Genomic DNA, 6,106 nt, shown 5'->3' on the forward strand with positions numbered 1-6,106 from the left:
AATCCTTTGCCAGCTGCTTCGTTTGCAAATATTTTCTCCCATTCTGAGGGCTGTCTTTTCGTCTTCTTTATGGTTTCCTTTGCTGTGCAAAAGCTTTTAAGTTTTATTAAGTCCCATTTTTTAATTTTTGTTTTTATTTCCGTTTCTCTAGGAGGTGGGTCAAAAAGGATCTTGCTGTGATTTATGTCACAGATTGTTCTGCCTATGTTTTCCTCTGAGAGTTTTATAGTGTCTGGCCTTACATTTAGGTCTTTAATCCATTTTGAGTTTATTTTTGTGTATGGTTTTAGGGAGTGTTCTAATTTCATTCTTTTACACGTAGCTGTCCAGTTTTCCCAGCACCACTTACTGAAGAGGCTGTCTTTTCTCCATTGTATATTCTTGCCCCCTTTATCAAAGATAAGGTGACCATATGTGCGTGGGTTTATCTCTGGGCTTTCTATCCTGTTCCAGTGATCTATATTTCTGTTTTTGTGCCAGTACCATACTGTCTTCATTACTGTAGCTTTGTAGTATAGTTTGAAGTCAGGGAGCCTGATTCTTCCAGCTCTGTTTGTCTTTCTCAAGGTTGCTTTGGCTATTCGGGGTCTTTCATGTTTCCATACAAATTGTGAAATTTTTTTGTTCTAGTGCTGTGAAAAATGCCAGTGGCAGTTTGATAGGGATTGCACTGAATCTGTAGATTGCTGTGGGTAGTAGAGTCATTTTCACAATGTTGATTCTTCCAATCCAAGAACATGGTATATCTCTCCATCTGTTTGGTCATCTTTAATTTCTTTCATCAGTGTCTTATAGTTTTCTGCATACAGATCTTTTGTCTCCTTAGGTAGGTTTATTCCTATGTATTTCATTCTTTTTGTTGCAGTGGTAAATGGGAGAGTTTCCTTAATTTCTCTTTCAGATTTTTCATCATTAGGGTATAGGAATGAAAGAGATTTCTGTGCATTACTTTTGTATCGTGCTACTTCACCAGATTCATTGATTAGCTCTAGTAGTTTTCTGGTGGCATCTTTAGGATTCTGTATGTATAGTATCATGTCATCTGCAAACAGTGACAGTTTTACTTCTTCCTTTCCGATTTGGATTCCTTTTACTTCTTTTTCTTCTCTGATTGCTGTGGCTAAAACTTCCAAAACTATGTTGAATAATAGTGGTGACAGTGGGCAACCTTGTCTTGTTCCTGATATTAGTGGAAATGGTTTCAGTTTTTACCATTGAGAACGACGCTGGCTGTGCGTTTGTCATAAATGGCCTTTATTATGTTGAGGTAAGTTCCCTATATGGCTACTTTCTGGAGAGTTTTTATCAAAAAATGGGTGTTGAATTTTGTCGAAAACTTCTTCTGCATCTATTGAGATGATCATATGGCTTTTCTCCTTCAATTTGTTAATATGATTTATCACATTGACTGATTTGCATATATTGAAGAATCGTTGCAATCCCACTTGATCATGGTGTATGATCCTTTAAATGTGCTGTTGGATTCTGTTAATATGATTTATCACATTGACTGATTTGCATATATTGAAGAAGCATTGCAATCCCACTTGATCATGGTGTATGATCCTTTAAATGTGCTGTTGGATTCTGTTTGCTGGTATTTTGTTGAGGATTTTTGCATCTACGTTCATCAGTGATATTGGCCTGTAGTTTTCTTTCTTTGTGATATCTTTGTCTGGTTTTCATACCAGGGTGATGGTGGCTTTGTAGAATGAGTTTGGGAGTGTTCCTCCCTCTGCTATATTTTGGAAGAGTTTGAGAAGGATAGGTGTCAGCTCTTCTCTAAATGTTTGATAGAATTCGCCTGTGAAGCCATCTGGTCCCAGGCTTTTGTCTGCTGGAAGATTTTAAATCACAGTTTCAATTTCAGTGCTTGTGATAGGTCTGTTTATATTTTCTATTTCTTCCTGGTTCAGTCTCAGAAGGCTGTGCTTTTCTAAGAATTTGTCCATTTCTTCCAGGTTGTCCATTTTATTGGCATATAATTGTTTATAGTAATCTCTCATGATCCTTTGTATTTCTGCATTGTCAGTTTTTACTTCTCCTTTTTCATTTCTAATTCTGTTGATCTGAGTCTTCTCCCTTTTTTTCTTGATGAATCTGGCTAATGGTTTATCAATTTTGGTTATTTTCTCAAAGAACCAGCTTTTAGTTTTATTGATCTTTGCTATCGTTTCCTTCATTTCTTTTTCATTTATTTCTGATCTGATCTGTATGATTTCTTTCCTTTTGCTAACTTTGGGGGTTTTTTGTTTTTCTTTCTCCAATTGCTTTAGGTGTAAGGTTAGGTTGTTTATTTGAGATGTTTCTTGTTTCTTTCTCTGTTTTTGGCTGCTTTGGGTCTTCGCTGCGTGCCGGCTTTTTCCAGTGTGGCAAGCGGGGGCTACTCTTCATTGCGGTGGGCAGGCTTCTCATTGCGGTGGCTTCTCTGGTCATGAAGCATGGACTCTAGGCGCGTGGGATTCAGTAGTTGTAGCTTGCGGGCTCTAGAGAGCAGGCTTAGTAGTTGTGGCGCACAGGCTTATTTGCTCTGCAGCATGTGGGGTCTTCCTGAACCAGGGCTCAAACCCGTGTCCCCTGGATTGGCAGGCAGATTCTTAACCACTGCGCTACCAGGGAAGTCCCATTTCTTGTTTCTTGAGGTAGGATTGTATTGCTATAACCTTCCCTCTTAGAACTGCTTTTGCTGGATCCCACAGGTCTTGGGTCATTATGTTTTCATTGTCATTTATTTCTAGGTATTTTTTTGATGTTCTCTTTGATTTCTTCAGTGATCTCTTCATTATTTAGTAGTATGTTATTTAGCCTCCCATGTGTTTGTATCTTTTACAGATTTTTTCCTGTAATTGATATCTAGTCTCAGCGTTGTGGTCAGAAAAGATACTTGATACGATTTCAATTTTCTTAAATATACCAAGGCTTGATTTGTGACCCAAGATATGATCTACCCTGGAGAATGTTCCATGTGCACTTGAGATTTAATCCACTGCTCCTGAGGCTGCTGGCAGAGACTTCCCTTTCTCTCGTTTGTTTGCACAGCTCCTGGGGTTCAGCTTTGGATTTGGCCCCGCCTCTGTGTGTAGGTCGCCTGAGGGCGTCTGTCCTTCACTCAGGACGGGGTTAAAGGAGCAGCTGCTTAGGGGGCTCTGGCTCACTCAGGCTGGGGGGGAGGGAGGGGTATGGAATGTGGGGCGGGCCTGCAGCAGCAGAGGCCGGCGTGACATTGCAACAGCCTGAAGCGTGCCATGTGTTCTCCCAGGGAAGTTGGCCCTGGATCACTGGACCCTGGCAGTGGTGGGCTGCACAGGCTCCCGGGAAGGGAGGTGTGGATAGTGACCTGTGCTCGCACGCAGGATTCTTGGTGGCTGTAGTAGCAGCCCAGCGTTTCATGCCTGTCTCTGACGTCCGTGCTGATAGCTGCGACTCGCGCCCATCTCTGGAGCTCATTTAGGCGGTGCTCTGAATCCCCTCTCTTCGCGCACCCTAAAACAATGGTCTCTTGCCTCTTAGGCAGTTCCAGACTTTTTCCCAGACTCCCTGCCGGCTAGCTGTGGCACACTAGCCCCCTTCAGGCTGTGTTCACGCAGCCAACCCCAGTCCTCTCCCTGGGATCTGAACGCCAAAGCTCGAGCCTCAGCTCCCAGCCCCCGCCCGCCCCGGCGGGTGAGTGGACAACCCTCCCAGGCTGGTGAGAGTCGGCACCGATCCTCTGTGCGGGAATCTCTCCTCTTTGTCCTCTGCACCCCTATTGCTGTGCTCTCCTCTGTGGCTCCGAAGCTCCCCCCCATGCCCACCCCCCGTCTCCACCAGTGAAGGGGCTTCCTAGTGTGTGGAAACTTTTCCTCCTTTACAGCTCCCTCCCCGAGGTGCAGATCCCATCCCTGTTCTTTTGTCTCTGTTTTTCCTTTTTTCTTTTGCCCTACCCAGGTATGTGGGGAGTTTCTTGCCTTTTGGGAAGTCTGAGGTCTTCTGCCAGCATTCAGTAGGTGTTCTGTAGGAGCTGTTCCACATGTAGATGTAGTTTTGATGTATTTGTGGGGAGGAAGGTGATCTCCACGTCTTACTCCTCTGCCACATTGAAGGCACCTGACCTTTGTTTGAATTTTAAAAGCTAGCTCCTTTAATTCATTTGAAATTTCTGATTGTGAGCTAAGAATGTAAATAGATTTTATCAATAGGTTAGCTATCTCTAAGCACCATGTTTGAACAATCCTTTCCTTCCCCATGATTTGTGATGCCTCCTTTGTTATACTGTATTTAATGTAGTTTCTGTTTCTAGCTAGCCTCTGTCCTCACTCCCCTACTATTTTTGCCATTCCCTGAATGAGCCAGGTGGCTAATTTCCGGCCTTTGCTGTATACTTGGCTCCCTCTGCCAGACCATCCTAAAACAATCTCTGGTCAACTCACTCTTCCACATCCCCCAACAACTATGTCAAATCTTCTCAACTCAGACCTCCAGCTTCCCCTGACACCCATTCTGTCCTTCACTCTCAACCAATATCCTTGCCTCTAACTTGTACAAAGAAAGGAGTGCAATTCATCATTCCAAACATAAACCTTCTGCTATCTCCCCTTCCCTACAATGACATCTTTCATCATGCAGGGTAATTCCTGCTCCTGTGCTGATCCCAGCCTCTCTGGCCTGAAGTGTCTAGAGCCCTTCTTTCTCATGTATTCACTCCTTCAGCTGCATCCTCCTCTCTGAGGTTCCCACCCTTCACCTCAGTGGCTCTTTCTCTCACTGCCCCTCCAACTAAAATCCCATTTTTCTCTTCCCCTCAGGTTAATTCTTGCAGCTCCTTCTTTCTTTCCATTTCCTCTCTTCCTAGGTATACAACTTCCCATAAAGACAACTTTCATGTGATTAAAGCCAATGAGTAGTTTTAGTTCCTCCCTCTTTTGACACTGGCAGTTTTCAGCATAGGTGACCACTTTCTCTGTGAAATACTCATACCTGACTTCCAAAACCTCCCACTCCCCTGGTTCTCCTCCTTCCTTCCTACACTCCTGACTGTCCTTTAGTTGTCTCCTCTGCAGGCTCATCTTCAAGGCTTGGTTCTAGGCCCTCTCCTCTTCTTACCTTCGAGTTTCTCCCCAGAGATCTTGTCCTCGTCCGGGGCTTCTTAATCCACTTGGGCTGCTTTCCAGCTTCTTCTCAAAATGTGATCTTGTCACCTCCCTGCAATAACTTTTCGATGGCACTTTAGGATAAAGACACAAAGTAAAAAAGCCTTACCATGGCCTGCAAGGCCTCTTTGTCTTAGGCTTTGTCACCACCCAAATCTCCTGTCCCCCTCTGCCTACACCAGCTGCACCAGCTTCCTTTCTGCCCCTGGTGCTTTACCTGTTCCCATCACTGGGTCTCTGAAGACTGAGGGCTACCCCCCATGCCCGCAATGCTTCTAACTCCTAGGTCTAAGTGTCACTTTCTCAGGGAAAGTTCCCTGCCCTTCATGAATAGATGAGGCTTCCTGTCCCCCTGACAGGCTCTCTTATCACCATGGACTGTTCCTATGTGCCACTTGTCATAGCTGCAGCTGTTCATGAGTGGTTTCTGTCTCACCCTCCATGAGGGCAGAAACGTTTACTGCCATGTTCCAATGAATTGCTTCCCTACCTTTCACCTGGCTGGCACTGCTGACTCTAGGAGGCATTCCTGGGCAGGTGACTTTCATGTGTGCTCTTCCACAGCACCCTGCTCTTGACCCTACTGTGGCACTTATACTCCTGTAAGTTCTTCATTCATTCAACCAGTTTTTTTTGTTTTTGTTTGTTTGGCTCATTCTGTGTGTCAGGCGTTATGCTAGATACTAGCTTTTCTGCTAAAATGTTTCTTCATACCTTTGAATCACAGACCCACCAGAGAACACGGTGTGAGCCACACTCCCTCTCTTTTCCAGAAAAGGACCCATACTCACATCTTGCAAAAGACTTTAGCAGGGTTCATGAGCACCCTGCAGTCTATGAACAACCTGCACCAGATTGCAAGCACCTGGAAAGCAGGGTCTGCGTGCTCTTCTACTTTATCCCCTGTACCCAGCAAAGAACTTCGTCCACAGAAACAAAATCAGTATCTGTCAACTGAAACTCAATGACAAACCAAG

At 44.3% G+C, this 6,106-nt stretch overlaps 1 protein-coding gene across 1 annotated transcript in view; it reads right to left on the bottom strand.

Moving 5' to 3' along the window:
• Window positions 1-5,182, bottom strand: part of MTERF2 (mitochondrial transcription termination factor 2) — a 14,228-nt gene extending 9,046 nt beyond the window's left edge. Inside the window, exon 1 of the mRNA XM_022599974.3 lies at window positions 5,083-5,182. The gene's annotated coding sequence lies outside the window, so the exon portion shown is untranslated. The remainder of the gene's footprint in view (window positions 1-5,082) is intronic.
• Window positions 5,183-6,106: the final 924 nt, after the last annotated feature.

Source organism: Delphinapterus leucas, chromosome 11, assembly GCF_059928025.1.
Source record: "Delphinapterus leucas isolate spDelLeu-1000000601 "Yukka" chromosome 11, BTC_Dleu_Yukka2, whole genome shotgun sequence".
Classification (NCBI taxonomy): Eukaryota; Metazoa; Chordata; class Mammalia; order Artiodactyla; family Monodontidae; genus Delphinapterus; species Delphinapterus leucas.